At 44.6% G+C, this 19,189-nt stretch overlaps 1 protein-coding gene and 1 pseudogene across 2 annotated transcripts in view; one reads left to right on the plus strand and one right to left on the minus strand.

The window, feature by feature from the left end:
- Positions 1 to 19,189, minus strand: part of MYO1D (myosin ID) — a 320,834-nt gene that overhangs the window by 38,324 nt on the left and 263,321 nt on the right. The gene's annotated exons all lie outside the window — the stretch shown is intronic.
- Positions 1,472 to 9,291, plus strand: LOC123816783 (annotated as a pseudogene).

Below are 19,189 nucleotides of genomic sequence, written 5' to 3' on the forward strand. Positions count from 1 at the left end.
GCCTCAGAATGCCACCAATGACATCTGAAGCCCTGCTTGGTGCTGTCAAATCCACCCTGGATGCTGGCAAGACGCCTGGCTGGTGGCGGCTAACCACAGCAGGGAGGGGTCCACACGGCTGTCCGGGGGCGTGGCACCGAGGGGGTTGGTAACCGTGTGTCTACAGACACTGCTGGGCATGGTGCACGATAAGCCAAAGATCTGCTTTCTGTCCCCAGGGGTTTTATACTCTGGAGCTATCCTGCCAGGAAGAGACAAGACATTTCTGCACTAGTCAAAGCTAAACAAAAGCAAAACAACTTGATTCTTATGACAACAAACCGGGTACATTGGAGATCGACCCCATTTCAGGCTCCCCTGTTTCACCAGACTGAGGATTGGTGGAAGAAGGTAGCCTGATCGGAGAGTCCAAACTCCTCTGCCCTTTGGAGAGCTGGCGGTCAGACACCAAGGACCCTGTTACCACTGCAGGTGGCAGACAGTAAGAGGGTAGAAAGAACAAGGGCAGTGCTGGTGTCCTCAGACTACTCAGGAAGTTGGGAGGGCATACTGACCCTGACCTAGGACTTGGGGGTTGCATGTGTGGGAATTATGGGGAGGGGTGGTGTAGTAGACTGTATAATGGCCCCACAAAAGATATCCATATCCTAATTCCTGGAATCTGTGAATGTTCCTTTATACAGAAACCAAAGAAAAAGAAAAAAAGAAAAGAAAACAGTGTGCATGTGATTGCATAAGGCTCTTGTGATGGGGAGATTATCCTGGATTATCTGAGTAGACCACAAATGCAATCACAAGTATTCTTAAAAGAGGGGCTGAGGAGAGCTGACACAGAAGAGAGGGCAGTGGGATCACAGAGGCAGGGACTGGAGTGATGTGGCCACAAGCCAGGGAATGCTGGCAGTCCCCAGAAGCTTGAGGAGAGACAAGAGCAGATTCTCCCCTAGAGCCTCCAGAGGGAGCACTGTCCTGACAACACCACGGTTTTGGGCCCAAATTAAATCAGTGATGCTGACGTTGGACTGCTGGCCTTTAGTAAGAAAAATTCCTCGTGGCCAAGCCTCCAAGTTCATGTTAATTTGTTACAGCGACAATGGGTAGTTTCCTCACCATCAAGGGGTATTTCACCATCAAGTAGGTACATCTACCTACACTGATAGGTAGAGATGCCCTTTGATGACCTTCTGATCCAGTTCCAACAAGCATTACATGGTGGGACTGATAAGAGAGAACAGACATTTCATGTTATTATACTCAACAGGTTCAACCAGTACAAAATTCTGAATGAAAACACACCCTTCCCCCGCTCCCTGGACCTGAATCAGCAACTGCTTGTATCTAGCTTTGCAGTGTTAGGTCGTCTCTGAGAGTAACTCATAGTAAACTGGAACAGGTCATTGTGAATCAAGAAAAAGAACCACGAAACAAGCTCCTCCAGTTTAGTTAGGGAGGGTCCCAGGAGGCACTGCAGATGCACGGTGGAGACAAGAGTGGGAACCTGAAGAAGGTAAGGAGTCACTTTGGGAAGAGCCAGCAGCCTGGACAGAGGGGAAAGGTGCACACCTGGAATCGGGGGGGAGAGGCGGGGCCTGTTTCACAGCTTGAAAAACTGGCTCCCCTGGAAAGGGTAAGAGAACGCTAACCCTTCCCCTGTTCCATCTTAAAACTCTTTCCTAGGAATAAATGTTATAATCTTGGGTGTATGACTTACTGTTAAAAAGAGGAATGTGGGGACACTGAACTGCGGGGTGTGTTGTACAGAAGTGGCCCGGACGGGGTGCTGGGGTGCTGCTTTTTGGGTGGGCAGGACCTTTGGGCTCCTGCAGCATTTGGGGGTAGCATAGGTACTTGTTGCTTACGGAATGGCTTCAGGCTCAGGATGCTAAAGTGTTTCTGTGGTGTCTCAGCTGGAAGCCAGAGACGGGGCATAGGAGGTGAGAAATCCCCGAAGTGAGAGAACACCCTTCACAGCCTTGGCCGCACGCCCGAGTGCGGGCGTGCACCCGGAGACAAGGCTCCTCACTGGGGAAGAGGCCCTGTGCCCACTGCCAGGGCGCAAACAAACATGGGAGCCACGGTCTTCTCACCGTCTGCTGGCTGCACGGCTTCAAAGGGCCCGCTGTCTCGAACGCGAACAATGGCGTCTTAAACCCTCCCGCCATTACCAGTCGGCATCGCTTACTGAACAGTCACAGTGCCCACAGTGCTAGAGGAAGTTTCATCGGGGTTTGCAGTAAAAGTAGATGGCACAGTCTCCATTTTCCAAGGAGAAACAGATAAATACAAAAAATGCCCCAAACCAAAACAAAACACAGGCGACAGAGATCTAAGGCTTTGATGCCCAGAGAAACGAGCAAAGGAGCAAAGATCCGCACCAAACCCCCAATCATACTGTTTCTGTGGTTGTGGGCAAGTCACAGAAGCTATGTCCTTTTCTCCCTCTGTAAAACAGGTTTAATGCAATAACATATGGCTCAGAGTATTATAAGAATTAAGTGCGATTATGTGAAGGCACGTTTAAAACTAATAATAACTCATAAGGTACAGCATAAGAAAATGTGAAAAATTACACTGATAAGGGGTAGAAAAAATATAGTGTTAGTCTCATTCCAAGAATATAATTCGTTGTGACTCATCAGCATACTCTGGGACAATGATGAGAGGTACCATTCGAGATAAGAGAGCATCTGGATATTGAGTATAGTCTACGTTTGTTTCTGTCCGCCCCCCTCCTTTAGGACTGTCTCGTTCCCTCTGGAGAACGGATCCACCCCCGCTCTGACAGCGGGCAGTGCTGGCCACCACAGGACTGCAGCCCGCAGCTCAGGGACAGGCTCGGCACCGGGGCCCTATCCCCCGGCCTTGGGCATTTACCCTGGACGGAGGGCACGGGAGTGCATCAGAAGCTTTCCTTGGGATTCACGTATGTTGAAGTACGAAAGGTTTTTCCCTTTCCTTTAGGTTGCTACGCTGGCATAATGCAAGCCTGGAGTTGCCTGAGGCCAAAGTTTGCCCTGCGTAGAAGAAACCTATAGTAGGGACAGAATGAGGCCAACATACAGATTGGGGAGCAAAGAGAGATGGGCTGGGGGAAGAAAATGGGTCTGGATTATGATCAAGTCCTTGGTTCTAGTGCTGAAGTCTCATAATATAATGTGCAGCGTAAGGAAATATGAAAAAATTACACTGATGAGGGGTAAAAACAACTACAGCCTGTGAAGTCTCCAGGGTCCAACAATTCTGTAAGCTCCTTCTAGGATATTCAATTTTGGGTTTAATCCAGTCACTTTATCTGAAAGAGCTCTGATTATGACGGCAAGCTTACTTTTGCAAACTAAATAATCTCAATGAGGGCAAATAAGAATGTTGTTGGGAAAAAAAGACTAGGAATGTCATTGTTTTTCCTGGAGAAAAAAAAAGTGTGTGGGGGAGGGGATACACTCAGCATTTAGAAGCATAATCCTCAGTTTTCTAAACCTGGCTCAGGATGAACCACCTTCTGCGCTGATCAGGCAAAAAGGCCGCATGCATGCATGCAGACGAGCACTGGGAGACGCGCTCCACGGAGGTTTGGCTAGACTGTCCCAACACCTGACGAGCATGATCAGCAAGGGAAGCGAATTCAAAACAGACGTGACAATCATGCTCCAATGTGCAGAGACAACATGTAAGCTTCTAAAGTATGAAGCCACTGAGTTCAGTCCGTTGTTATTTTTAATAGTTTGTTTACTGAACAGGGAAAAGTTGTGTTTCCACAGTAGTATCAGGAATCGCAAAATGGCACTATCTTTGAGGTCACTGCACTTGGAGCATAAACTCGATCTTCATGGCAGTCATTGTCTGGCTCCAGACCACATCACACGCAGAGGACCTGCTGTGGAGCGGCACCTGACCCACAGGCCTCCCACAGGATAACAAGCTCTCCAGGCCCTGCCCTGCACCACCCCTGGTTCTGACAAGGCTCCAGAGAATTTCACTGACAACTTCCAATTCCAGTGGTGACAAGTCAGTTATCGGAAACCAGTGTCAGAGACAAAGGAATGATAAAAATGCAAATCTGTCTGTGAATCTTTCTTTGACCTCCATCTTTCTCTATCTTTCAACCAGATACGATCTGCCTTCTTTTGAACCTTTACACTAGCTTACATCTGCTCCAAATGGGGCCTACGCAATGATGTGGAATCAGAAATTAAGAGATTGTGGCAGATGAAACAGTGTAGTGCCAATGTCTTATGGTGACCCATTGGCCTTCAAACAGGTTCCCATAAGTGGGATATTTGAATTAATCTAAGAACCACACATGGGGGGTATTAAAATTTGATGAGAGCCAACATTAGGTGGACAATCTCACTAAAAATCTGACGTAGGTTGTTAGAGTACCTAGGTTAATATACCCATTTTGTCTGAGCAGAGTGGAGGCCCTGCACTCCCACTGTTGGGGGTGAAACAGTTTCACTGAGCTTTATCGACACTAAGGTTGTTTTGCTTGGTGGTTACAAAGTGAATGAGAGCTATCCTCTTTAAGAAGCCAGACTTCATTATTGCACCTTGCTTCTCTGGGTTTTCCAAGTCACTGAGTTCAGTCCGTAGTTGGTGTTCTGCCTTGGTTCTTGTTCCCTGACCTGCCGGCAGCACCTGACGTGGCCTTAGACACTCTCTCCTGTGGCTTTCATGGAACAGCAAGTTCTCGCCTTGCTACTTTTTAACCATTCCTCGCGTCCCTTCCTCTTCTCTCTACCTCCATGACTGCAGCTAACTTCTGTATGTTGATAACTCCCAGATCCATCTCTCCAGTTCATTTGAACCCCACATCTTAGATTCAGATGACTCCTGGACATCTCCATTTGGGTGGGGGGCAGTTGGGTTTACTGTCCACCCACCCACCCGACTGCTCGAGCCAGAAGCCTGCAGGTTGTCCTCACTCGGCAGCGGTCCACGGTAAGTCCTGTGGGTGTCACCTTCTCAGTCGCTCCCAAATCCGCCTTCTCTCCTCCTTCCATCCGTATAGCCGCCCCCCTGTCCAGACTTCCTCCACACCTCCCCTCAATCACTGTGACAGCCTCCTTTCTGGTCTCCTTGCATCCCACCCACTCTTTAAGCTACAACCAGAAAGATCTTAGAAAAATATGAATAGGTAAGTTACAGGTCTGATCTCCTGCTCAAAACCCTCCTTTAGTTCCTCACTGCCCTCAGGACAAAGTCTGAATTCTTTGTGGTATCTCTGTGACCTGCTTACCTCTCCATTCCTGCTTCTCCCTCCCTGCTGCCCCCTGCACCGCCCCCCCCCGCCCCCTCGGCTCCAGCCCCACTCAACTATTTTCAGTTCCCCCATGCACCGTGCTTCCTGTTAACCTCCTGGCTTTCATAATTGCTCTTCTGTTTGTTACACCACTCTTTCCTCTTCACCCTCCCCTATTCCAAGTTTATCCTAAGGAAAAAATCTAAAATGCCAACAAATATTTATTACAGGATGCTCATTACAGTGCAAATTACAATAAAAAACCTGAAAGCTACAAAAAATGCCCAACAAACATGAATATTTTAAGTGGCTGCATAAAGTTTTGTGTTTATGGGCTATCACTCACAGTACATTTGATGAGAAAATCAAGTATGACACTTGCTTTCTGTCCCAACATCATAGATAACCAGGAGCAGAGGTTATTTCTACATGATAAAATTCTAGGACATTGTAATCTGTTTTTAGACTTTTCTATGTTTTCCAAAATTTCCCCATGAGCATGCCATTATTTTAATAATTAGAAAAATAACCACTAATTTTGTTTTTAAAGAAGACCGCCCCTAGGCAAGGTAATATGATGGCCAATGTAAACAGTGAACAGTCTGTTTCTCAGGAAGAACAGCTTTGTATGGGAAGTTTAAATCTGTAACTGGAATGATATCTAGAGGCTTATCAGTGAGTCCCATAATGACCTGCTGCAAAGGGCGAAATAAACAGCTGAAGGAGGTGGAGGAGGTTTCTGCTGGTGCTCCACTAACAAATGCTAGGGCTCATATGAACTCCTCGTTTTTGGGAGGTGTTTTCATTCCTGCCCAAACCCTCCCCCCTTTCTCTTCTCTCTACCCCTCCGTGGATATGGGCATATGTTTTGGTATTGTTCAGCCAGCGGGAGGGCCACACGAAGAAATGGAACCGAGAGAGTGGAATATGGTCAACTCCCTAAGCCCTCAGCTGCTGTGCTTCAGTCAACGGGAACAACAGGTGTCATCCTTGTCAGTCCGTGTGCCCAACTACAGACGGAATGGGAAGTTAACACACAAATGTTTTGTTCTCCAGAAAAATGAAAATCATTCAGCTAAGTCCATACAGCTGTATCCGGTGGCCATTTGTGATTCGTTAGTCTTTGCAAAGTAACAGGAGACACTCAGTGCATGCCTGAGAATTTTACTCAGAAGAGGACATTCCCCACTGAATGAAGCATATACGTTATTTCCATTAAAGGCTCTTTTCTGTCTTAATTAAATTGGGAGTTTAGTCCATAAGCAGTGTTAGAAGAGAATGGAATACTTTTGGGAAAATGAGACCATACTTCCAGCTTACCCAAAAATGTCATTCTAAAGCAGAAAACTGAAAATTTAGCATCTTTTGCTCATTTAAGTATAATCACTGATTAACTACTTTTCTCTTTATGACCCAGCACATATATTAAGATAATTAAGTACATAATTTAAAAACGTACTTTTTGAAACAAAGATTTCAATCTCTCTGAAGAGAAACAATACCTGGCATTTATATAATATTTATATAAAACACAGTAACAACTAGGTACTATCTTCCCTCAGAGCGTTCTCCCTGCAGAAACGAGACCGTGGCACTTTGAAGGAGAAGGGCACGTTTCTTTCTCACACTTAATTCTCTTCCTGAGGCCAGTGTCTGTGCTCAAAGACCCGAGAGGCAGAACACAGGGAGAGAGAGGGAAGCAGGGAAGAGCTGCGGGCCTCCCAGGCTACCGGCTCTGATGCTGTCGTTTTCGAGGTCTGGAAGGGAGCAAGCCAGCAAGAAATCACCAGTCACTACTGGATGAGAGGAAATAAAAGAAGATCCTACTGTGTCAGATCATTTAAAACTTTCAAGGGACTTTTATTATTACAGCTGAGTAAAGGGAGTGGGTTCTTATTGGTTTAGATACTAAAATGAACCATAAATATGGCTATTTGGGTTGAATGAATGATGGATCTTATGTGCTGGCTTAATTTCCTAGCCTTTCAAGTAGATAGTTTTAAAGGGAATGCTAATTTTTTAGAATTACATTAAAATTATTATTGTCAGAATTCCATTTGAGTTGGAAAGAAATGACAGGATAAGAAAATATTATTCAGCATGCATTTCATTCCACAGTGTGAATTGTTTCTTGGAATCTGATCAATCTGATCTGCATCTGAGCTATAGAATTTTCCACGTGACACTCTTAAACATTGGCAATATTCCAACAATTGTTACTGACTCCTTTAAGCTTCGTTACCCAGGATTTCATTTTAGTGGTCTGAAAAAAAGTCCCATGAATTGCATCCTTTCACAGTTAGAAATCGAAGGGGGTCATACTTCTCATCAGCAGGAAGTGGAGGTTGGGAAGAATTCTATTTTTGGAGTTGAAAGGCCACCTTTGACCCAGCAATGTGCGCTGGGATGAAAGGCATTTTTCTGTTCTGTCTGACTTGATTTACCGAAGGACTGGGGAAACTCACACAAGTGCAACTTCAGCAGACTGGTTTCCTTTCGGGGTCCCAAAACAATCCAAATTAACCATATCTCAAGAATTTCAGATTTTCAGGCGTTTAAATTACCTTGTGAGACCCAGGCATGCCACAGTCATTTAAATTTGGATTATTTAAAAACTTTCAAATTGAAATCTTGACTGTATTCCAAGATATGAGGGTCAGCATTTATTCTTCTAGATCAAGGGATGGGAAACTAAGGCCCAAGGGCCAAATCTAGTTTACAGCCTGATTTTGTAAAGTTTCACTGGAACACAGCCATATGCATTTATTTACACATTGTCTGTGGATGCTCTTGTGCCATAACAGAAGAGCTGAGTACTTGTAACAGATGGTCCTCAAAGGGGTCTGTAGAGAAAACAATGAATCCATAGAAAAGAAAATGTAATCCTCATATATTGTTGGCTCTGAAGAAGACAAAGTTTATAAAATTATAGTAACATAAATGCCAGTTATGGATTTCTGATATAGAGCCAATCATCAACGTATAAAACAAAATAAATATTAACAATGTAAAAGTAAAGCTGCAGTTGTCAAAAGTTCAAGCAGGGTCCCCTATGTCTTTATTCCCCTTAATGGTGAGTTAAGAGATGCTGTCTGAAGTTGCTAGAGCTTTTTTTTTTTTTTTGCATTTCACTGATTCTAAAGTTCACGTTTTTTTTTTTTTTTTCAGCCTTTAATATCTTTGAAACTGGGATTCTCCCTGCTGTCGGTGATACCTTCAAAGTATAACTGGTGGTATTGTATTTCCTTAGTGGAGCGTAAAATAATGGTGCATCTTAAGATAGACGGCACCTTAGATCTGATGATGCTGTCTTTCGAGCTGTAAAAGAAACCAGCAGTGGGGCAACAAAGGGACGCGTGGCAGTGCATGCCTGGGGTGTGACCCCGCTCAAGCTGCACTGAGGAGGTGGCTTCTGGCTTTGGAGGCTCCGAAGGCATTCTGGCTGCCCTCCTTCCTCAGGTCACAAGAAGGCGGCCCAGTCCTTGGTGCAGTGAAGAACACGAAACAATGGAGGAGCAGAAAGTGAAGAGAAGTTTTTTAGTGCCCATTGTACTCAGGCTGCTAATGCCCCCAAAATGCCATTCCGGTTAGTAAAAGCACAGGGTTTTCAAACCCTGCGTCACAGTCAGCTTCACAGTGGCTGAAGTTAAAGAGAGTGATGAAAGACAAGACGAAACCGCAGGGTGGAGAAGGAAAAGGTGCTCGGCCCACTCCGATTCAGCATTCCTTTCTCCCTGGTGTCTCAGACGTTTAGGAGACGGAGAAGGGGCTTCTCAGCCTTTTGAATGATTTCCACTCTGGAAAACTTCAAGCATTTGGAAACCAATGTTCCATTGAACAGATGGACTGAGTTCAGGGAATGCAGGGGAAATTAGCTCGCTTCAATTTGGAGCTCTATGGGGAGTTAGTGAGAGGAACTTCCTGAGGATGAGAGAACAGCCAGTGACTCTAATCTGGATAGGCTTCTGTCTGATTTAGGAGAACTGACTTCTTCCACACAAAAACTCCATTTGGCAGATGCACAAGATGTTCCAAACACTTCTACCAGCTAAAATGAAATGCAGTTGCTTTCTTGTGGTTTGAAGGCAAGCAGCATTCCTTACTTTTCCAGCTGAATGCAGGAGCAGAATCATCTTCCACAGTAAGGGCTTACAGTAATTAAAGTGCGAGTGCAATGACTGTTTTCATGTAACTGCTTTTGCTAAACCTATTTGCTGTACTTCGCTACAACCGGAGGCCTGGGCCTGGTGAAGGCTTCATCAGGAAGTGTGATGTGGAGGTTGTGCTGCTATGATTATTGTTGTTGCCTTCTGGGGTTATACTTGAAATGCACTGTGCTAAGTGCCGTTGATAGGGCTGAGGGCCTTACTCTTCCTGAGCACCCGGAACGTACTCCACCTCTGATCCCAGGTTGGTGATGCGCAGGCTTTGCGGCAGCCCAGCTCCCGTTTACACTGGACAGCCAGTACACACACAGGGGTGTTTTCCAATAGCCAGTGATCACAAAATGTTAAAGGGGTATTTGTGACATTTGCTATTTTTCATAAAGTGATTGTTAAAAAAAACAGTAAAGCATAGATAATGAAAAAGATAACAGCAACTGCAGGGGGGAGTAAGCAAAGGCAGCTAAATAAACCATCATCTCTTATAGTCAAAGGTCAATAGATGTCTAAACACGATAAATTAAAAAAAAAGCAGCATAAGCGTGTTGTTTATCTTTTCATTTTAAACTTTTCTGCTATTTGATTTTTTAAAAAAGAATTTTTGAAGCAACCATACTGTATCAGTTTCTTGTGGCTGCTGTAACAAGTTATCACAAATTTGGTAGCTTAAAACAACAGAAGTTTATCTTACAGTTCTGATGCCAGAAGATTGAAATCAAGATGCTGCAAAGGCCACATTCCTCCAGAGGCTCTGGGATTCCTGGCCTCTTCCAGTTCCTGGTGGCTGCCCCCTCCACCACCTTCTCTGTGTGCGTCAAACGTCCCTCTGCCGTTCTCTTATAAACATGTGTGGTGGCATTTAGGACTCACCTGGATAATCCAGGAGAATCTCCTAATTGCTAGAACCTTAATTTAATCATATCCACAAAGACCTTTTCTCCAAATAAGTAACATTCACTGGCTCTGGGGATTAGAATGTGGACCTATCCTTGGGAGCCACTATCAGTCTACCCAGGCGTTAGTTTAATCTTTTAAAGAATACAAATCTTAAGTCATTCTACAAATTGAAGTCCTTCAGTGACTACCTATAACTTCCAGGATCAAGTTCATACGATGTATTGGTTAAAAATATAATCTCTAAACCAAAGCACAAGAAACAAAGGAAAAATAGAGCAGGTGAATTGGACTTCCAGAATTAGAAACTTAGAAAAAATTATTGATTTTAGAGAGAGAGGGAGGGAGGGAGAAAGAGAGAGAGAAAGAGTGAGAAAAATCAATTTGTTGTTCCACTTATTTATGCATTCATTGGTTGATTCTTCTATGTGCACTGACCAGGGACTGAACCTGCAACCTTGGTGCATCAGGGTGATGCTGTAAATAACTGAGCTACCGGCCAGGGAAAACTTCGTGCTCCAAAGAACCCCATCAAGAAAGTAAAAGGACAAGCCACTGAATGGGAAAATACTTGCAAATCACACATCTGATAAAAAATGTGTATCTAGAATATATGAAGAACACTTAGAACTCAATAATAAAAAGATGATGCAATTAAAAAACTGGCAAAGGATCTAAATAGACATTTAGAGAAGATATAAAAATAGCCAATAAGCACATGAAAAGAGGCTCTACACCATTAGTCATAAGGGAAAGGAAAATCAAAACCACAATGAGATACCACTTCATACCAACTAAAATGGCTCCAGTCAGAAAGACAAGCAACAACAACTGTCGGAAGGAGCAGAGGAGTCGGAGCCCTCGTGCACTGCTGGTGGAAATACAACCCGGTGGACCTGCTTTGGAAAACAATCTGGCAGTTCCTCACAAAATCAGACACGGAATTACCACAGGAGCCATAACTTCACGCCTAGGCATACGCGTACATCCTAGAAGAATGAGAACAGGTCCGCATGAAAACTTGCACGTGAATGTCGCTGCAGCCCTACTCACAACAGCCAAAGAGCAGAAACAACCCAAAGGCCCATCCACTGACAAACAAGTCAACAAAATGCTGCATATACTCACATAGCAGAATATCATTTGGCAACAAAAAGGAAAGAATTATGGACACATGCCACGACCCGGATGCACCCGGAGAATAGTAAGCTAAGTGAAAAAAGCCATGTGTTACCTGACCCCCTTATGTGAACTGCCCAGAACAGGCAAATCTAGAGTGTCGGGGAGTAGATCAGAACTTGAGTAGGGCTTTATAGGGAATGGGGAGGGGGTGACTGCCACAGGGAATGGGGGGAATGGGGTTTTCATCTGGGGTGACGAAGATGTTTTAGGTTGATTGTGGTGACAACCGCACAACTCTGAATATACCAAAAACCACTGAACTGTATGCTTTTCATGGACGAATTGTATGGTATGTGAATTATATCTCAATAAAGCTCTTTATATACAGATAGTCTATATAATCAGACAGTCCTTGGCCCAGTATCAGTTCCAAGAGAATGTGCAGGAGGATAAGAGAGAACTTGCGTGTACAAAGCTATAGGACAGTCCCTGGCACGTGGCAGATACCCTGCATTTGGGCACACTGACATCATCTACCCGGCACCTGAAGCTTTCTAGGGCTTGGCCCCTTTTCATCACCGGAACCCCCTTTTCAGAGCAGACTTCTCCACACCCCTCTCACCGTCAGACGCAGCTATACCCAGAGTCCCCTGAATCAGTTTCCACACGTCCTGCTTTTGCTAGAGGGGGCTCTTTCTCCCCTGCCTTCGACCTGCCTGCCTCCTCTTTGTGTCCCCTTCTGTCTCCTCAGCTGTATCTCCTCCGGGAAGCTTCCCCTACAGGCCCTGAGGACAGCCCTGCCCTTCCCACCCGGCCAGCTGTTCTTCCCGTGAGCTCCCACAGCTGCCGCCACCCTTCTATCACCACACCTGCCACTCTCTATGGCATCTGTCTGCCTGCCTCGTGTTATTTGCCCTTCTGTGCTCAGCACCTAGCAGAGTGTGCAAGCGTAAGACGTGCCCGTGCTAAATCACCACCGGCCCTAGGGAGAAGAACTCTCATGGTGTCAGCAGTACAGTAAAATCTCCCCTAGGGAAAAGAAATGATTGTTCCTTTTGCTCTCGAGACTAAAGAACTTCTCTGCTTCTCTGAGGCCTGGGAGCCTGGCAGGACTGGTCTGAACCTTATCTTAGGTGCGTACATGTGCAGGCCTGCCCCACTGTCTGCTTCCCACAGTGTGACATGGAGGACAGGCACACTGCCTCTCTTGTGACACTGGTCAAGCCCTATGTCTGCTGTGGCCCTGTCAGTTTATTAACACTTTACTGATGCACATGTTCAGACATGTGTACTTAATAGGAAGGGACATCTGAGGAGCAAAACAGCATGGTGTTTACACCTCGAAGCATATGGGAAATGCATTCGCAAACCCTGCAGGAGGTAATGCTCAAAGAAAGCCAACAGTGAGAGGGCAAGAAAGAATGACTGCTTTCTAAATATTCCCCATGGCATAAGCAAGTCAGAGATAAGGCCAGTGAACTGCCCTGTGACACTGAGCAACGGCAAGTGCCCTAACCCGGGGTACCCGAGGCAGGGCTGTGTGATTTGGGGAGTGAGGAGGAAACTGAATTTGGGGATCTTTAGCTCCACTTCAATGATATAATCCTATGTTTGCTTATTAGGTGGGAGTCATTTTAAACAGGAGGGCTGCCACGTCACACAACTTCAGGAGTGCCTTTCATACAGTCTAGGTGAGGGCCCCCCGTGAGGTGGTGCCCTGGAGAGACTGCTGTAGCCTAAGAGGCGGCCTTGGTACATCTTGAATAGATAATCTTATGTGTAGTAAAGCAATAAGGGCTTGCTTATTTTTAATAGGACACGAGCCTTTAAAAAAAACAAACAAACCCCAAACTGGAACTATTCAAAATGTACATGAGTTAATGAAAGGATGACTTTTTTTTACTTCCGGCCAAGATGGAGGCATAGGTAGATACACTGTACCTCCTGGCACAACCAAAAGAAGGACAACAACAAATTTTAAGACAAAAAACAACCAGATCTGACAGAAAATAAAACTGTATGGAAGTCCAACAACCAAGGAGTTAAAGAAGACACATTCATCTAGACCGGTCGGAGGGGCGGAGAGGGGCAGCCAGGCAGAGGGGGGTCTTGGCAAGGCAGCCGCTGGAGGACCAGGCGAGGCAACGTCTGGCGGAGCAGGTGGTCCCACATTTGAGTGCAGATAAACCGGGAGGAACAACTGGGAAGCGAGACAGACCACGCAACCTAGAGTTTCAGAGCAGGGAAATAAAACCTCAAACCTCTGATTGAAAACACCTGTGGCGGTTGAGCCGGCCGCAGGAGAAACTCCCAGCCTCACAGGAGAGTTCGTTGGAGAGACCCACAGGGTCCTAGAACATACACAAGCCCACCCACCCTTGAATCAGCACCAGAAGGGCCCAATTTGCTTGTGGATAGTCGGGGAAGTGACTGAAAGCTGGCCTCTGCCAAGAGGCCTGAGAAAGCTGAGCAAGCGGCACTGTTCCCTTTTGGACCCTTGCCCCAAGAGAGCATCACGACACAGAGACCTAGGTTGCCCTACCTTGGTGAACACCTAAGGCTCTGTCCCTTACTATAAAACAGATGCACCGAGACAAAAAAAAAAAGGCCCAAATGAAAGACTAGATCAAAGCTCCAGAAAAAGTACAGCTTAGCGATGAAGAGATAACCAACCTATCAGATGCACAGTTCAAAACACTGGCAATCAGGATGCTCACAGAAGTGGTTGAAGATGGTTGAAAAATAGAGGAAAAAGTGGAAGCTATGAAAAGTCAAATAAAGGAAAATGTGCAGGGAACCAACAGTGATGGGAAGGAAACTGGCACTCAAATCAATGGTTTGGACCAGAAGGGAGACATAAACATTTAACCAGAACAGAATGAAGAAACAAAATTCCAAAAAATGAGGAGAGGTTTAGGAACCTCCAGGACACTGTTAAACATTCCAACACCTGAATCATAGGGGTGCCACAAGTAGAAGAGGAAAGCAAGAAAATGAAAACTTATTTGAACAAATAATGGAAGAGAATTTCCCCAATCTGGCAAAGAAAATAGACTTCTAGGAAGTCTAGGAAGCTCCGAGAGTCTCACAGAAGTTGGACCCAAGGAAGCACATGCCAAGGCACATCATAATTATATTACCCAAGATTACAGATAAGATGAGAATCTTAAAAGCAAGAGAAAAGGAGACAGTTATCTACAAAGGAGTTTCCATAAGACAATCAGTTGATTTCTCAAAAGAAACTTTATAGGCAAGAAGGGGCTGGAAAGAACTATTCAAAGTCATGAAAGGCTAGGACCTATATCCAAAATTACTCTAACCAGCAAAGCTATCATTTAGAATGGAAGGGCAGATAGAGTGCTTCCCAGACAAGGTAAAACTAAAGGAGTTCATCATTACCAAGCCATATTACATGAAATGTTAAACTGACTTATCTAAGAAAAAGAAGATCATAACTATAAATAGTAAAATCACAACAAACTCACAACTATCAACAAATGAACCTAAAAAAACAAAAACAAACTAAGCAAACAACTAGAAAGGAACAGAATCACAGAACTGGAGATCACATAGAGGGAAAGAATGGGGGATAAGGTACAGGGAATAAGAAGCATAAATGTCAGGTACAAAATAGACAGGGGGAGGTTAAGAACAGTATAGGAAATGGAGAAGGCAAAGAACTTATATGTACGACCGATGGACATGAATTAAAGGGAGGGAATGTGGATAGCAGAGGGTGTGCAGGGTGGAGGGGAATAAAGGGGGGAAAATGGAACAACTGTAATAGCATAATCCATAAAATATATTAAAAAAAAAGAAATGATTTTAAACTCTGCAACTTTTAGTATTCCAAAACCATCCCAGTAAGTCTATAGAACTAAATCTCCTTTTTTCTAAGTTCTTTAACACACAGAATTTTATACAAACAGAGTCACTTTTCTTTAGTTCAGCCTTCTTTTTCCTTTTCAGGGATATATTTTAAAGGCTTATTAAGGTTTATATCCAAATATGAGGACAACTGAGTTGGTAGTAATTTTGTTATCAGCCACATCTTGGGCAGTCCACTTAGCAATACCAGCAAGCTTCTCCTGACTTGTCCCCAGTGTATTCTACTGGTTAGGGTTAGTGGCTCTCAGCGACCCCAGGAAAACATGCCAGATGTCATTCCTGAAAGCCAGGTCATTCTCATAGAGAAAAAGGAGACTCAGCTGCATATTCTTCACAGGTGTCCTATCAGTCAGCAATTATTTTTCCTTACTTTTGCTAAAACAGAAAAGGGTCAACACTGGCATGTGCATACCCCCACATGCAGTTTATCTTCTATGCTATTCTAAGCATATACAGGGCCTGGCAGAAGTTAGGCCTGCTTGAGTGTGGTTGGAAGGGTAGCAATATGGGTATAATAATTTATAGTTTTAATTGGAACATTTCACCTAACTTGTCATGTGGCGTGCTTGAGTGTGATATTGTTCTGTTACTCATACATGCTTATGATTTTGTAATAAAAGATTTTGTAATAAGAAAGGGGCTTTATTTGTGTATACACACATACACATACAGGGTGAGACAAAGGTAGGTTTATAGTTGTTCATATGGAAAAATTCAATAATTAATAAATCATAATACGAGAATAAACTATGTTTTGTGTACTCACAACTGTAAATCTACTCTGCCCCACCCATATATATGCATATGCAAATTAGCCAAATTTCCTACCTTGTTTGTTAATCTGGTAAAATATTTGATATAAGATAAAATGGGAATTTTTGGCTTTCTGTGATTTTTCCATCTCTAAGTTTCCTCTCTTCCTTGTAACTGGGCACAGACCTGGACCACCTGTGTCACAATACCTGCACAGATCAACACTCAATGTAGGGGGAGGGAGGGAGGAGGATGTGCCCACCTTTCACTGTCTCATCAGGTATCGCCTCCTTTCTCACCTCTTCCTCCTGAGTTTGCACCTCTTTTTAGGCAAAGGGCACAATAACAGGGGCCAAGCAGTCAGAGAGAACTGAGCTGAAATCCTGACTCTCCAACTTACTAGCCATGGGCACTTGGGGCAAGTCACATAGCATCCCTGGGTCTCAGTTTCCTCATCTGGGAAATGGGAGCAATACCCACCTCATAGGGTTACTAGAAGGCTGAAGGAAAAAAAATGTATGTAAAGCACATAACTCAGTGGTAGTGCCCAACAAGGAGGCAAAAAACAAGAACACATTCTTTTCCCATATTATGCTTCTTTCTGAATTTGTCTCCATTATTAGATTGTGAACACTTTGAGGGATCAAGCATTTATTGAACTGGTGGGGAAAGGAATGTGAGAGGAGTGGAGTACCACTCTACTCCCAGCTAATGCGATGCTCCTGAGGAATCATGACCATCCCTTTCTTCTGCCCCTATCTGGCCCCTAGTTAATTGACCTGACTACGGCTATACTACTCTGCCAGCCAGATCATGGATTTTCATGAACAATGACAGCAAGGTATGAAAGGTTAATCATGATACACTTTTATTGGGATACATTATCTTTCAGCTGAAATTTTATATGCAATCACCCATATGAATCACACCCTGTTTTCTGAAGGTATCCAGATTATTTTTTTGAATCCGTATTAAGCATCCTTCTGCTCTACAGGGAAGAATGTAAGTAGGTTGACATCCTCTCCCCCTTTGCTTCTGTTTATACACTAATAGAATTTAAAGTCTATTTTCTAGGCTTTCTCCTTAAAGGACTTGGGATATTTGGGGGTGTGCATCTGGGCTCGGCAGCTGTTATTATGAATCCCATTAGGTTTGACTAGGGCAAACTTATCACGGAGACTCATGTGATTCTTTCACACTCCTAGAATAACAGGCACTGAGGCCTTTGCAGACCACGTGGCTGCAGATTCGGCGGGATTCCCTCCCCTGGATCTGCCACCTGGAGCCCCCGGGCTGCTCGTGTCCAGGCCCTGAGCAGGTGTCCATGCTGACTCGGCACTGATGCAAGTGGCTGGCCACTGCACATTTAGGCACTTTGGGGCTGAACAGTAAGTACCTCATCCACTCTCGGTTTTCCTTTGGAATTTAGTAATGAACTCATTAAATCACCAACTTGTTGTGACAGGAAGACATTCAGATGCTGATGCTATTGCCATGGAAACCAACCCTCAGAGCTCTGTCTGTCTCTGCTGAGGAGCACTCTGGCTCTGTAATTACTGTCATCCCCAAATAACACAGAGCCATCACAGCTCGGAGCAAGTCCAGAGCAGGGGGCATACAGAGTCTATTCTGCTTGCAGATGAATCCTTGTTGCTTTTAGTATTTTTAGCACATATTTCTGTTCTGTACCAGTTGTCTTTTGAATTCCTGCATGCTGGCTGTTTTCCAGCACCTTTCCTAGAGGAGCAGACAAAGGATTTTTGAGGATAACTGTCAGGGATACTGTTTAAAGAGAACTTACCACTTCCCCAAATCTCTGTAGTTCCACATATAGATAAATGAGTTCTCCTGCCTTTTAGGAGAGACCCCAAGAAAGGAATCCAAATTCCACTATAGTTCATATCCTATAAAACCTTAAGGTTTATAGATTATTAATGCTCAAATGCAAATTCAAAGCGATATTTGCTTATTTTGTTAGCACTATCTAGACTGTCGCTGAGGCCCACTGCTGAAGGCTGAGCACGTCACCAGAAGGAAGAATGCATCTCGTCCACAGCAGCAACCAAATCCTTGCTGTATATGTTGTGGCACCTGGTATGAAGTGAATCTTCAGCCAGAACCTCCAGTTACTTGGCACCTGACAGACACTGTACCAGGAGTTTTGCATTCTGTTTCATGATTTAAATCAATCGACACAAAAATCCCACAAGGTAAGTATTTTTATCCCAATTTTACAGCTCAGGAATGTGCAGCGCAAAGCAATTAGGTAAATTAAATGAATGCTGTGTTTTTCTGCACTGCATAGGTGTTACCGGGTCATGCCTCCCGTGTCCATAGACATAAAGGCTGCTTCCGCTGCCTTCAATTCTTAGAGGCTTGGATCGAGAGAAGTCTTTCCTGTCCTGGCTGGTGTAGCTCAGTGGATTGAGCATGGGCTGCAAACCAAAGGGTTGCCGGTTTGATTCTCAGGGCACATGCTTGGGTTGTGGGCCAGGCCCCCAGTAAGGGGCACGTGAGAGGCAATCAAACATTGATGTTTACCCCTCTTTCTCTTCCCCTCTCGAAAATAAATAAATAAAATATTAAAAAAAGAGAGAGAGAAGTCTTTCCTGATTCTCTTTTCCAACCAACCAGCACCTTCTAGCATGTCCCAAGTGATCGCTGGGTCTGAGCTTGTATATCTCCAGCGATGGGGGCATGCGGTCTATATTTGGACAGCCCCACTTAAAAGCTCCTCTTAGTGTGTCTGCACTGTGGATGAAGAGCAGTCAATCTCTGCTGGGACTCCTATTGAGCCCTAAGCTGAGGACATGTGGCCCTGGCCACAAGGTTGTCCACTGGACCATCCAGGCATGACTGGGAGAAGAGCGGGATGAGAACGGGGCCTAACCAGAAGTGGCTAGGGCCGGGGCAGGATCTGTTTGGGCTCAACAAGAGGATCTCAGCAGATCACAGAAAGAAACCTGTTCTCTAGGTCCAGTGGGAAGATACTGTTTTGAATGAGACTCAAATGGTGGCTGACTTTTTTTATTATCACTTTTTATTTATATGTGTACACATCACACACACACTCTCCACACAAATGCATAACTGTTTGCTACGACCATAAACACTAACATTTAAAGATGGG

Source organism: Phyllostomus hastatus, unplaced genomic scaffold, assembly GCF_019186645.2.
Source record: "Phyllostomus hastatus isolate PE091 unplaced genomic scaffold, TTU_PhHast_1.1 phas_contig_210, whole genome shotgun sequence".
Lineage (NCBI taxonomy): Eukaryota > Metazoa > Chordata > Mammalia > Chiroptera > Phyllostomidae > Phyllostomus > Phyllostomus hastatus.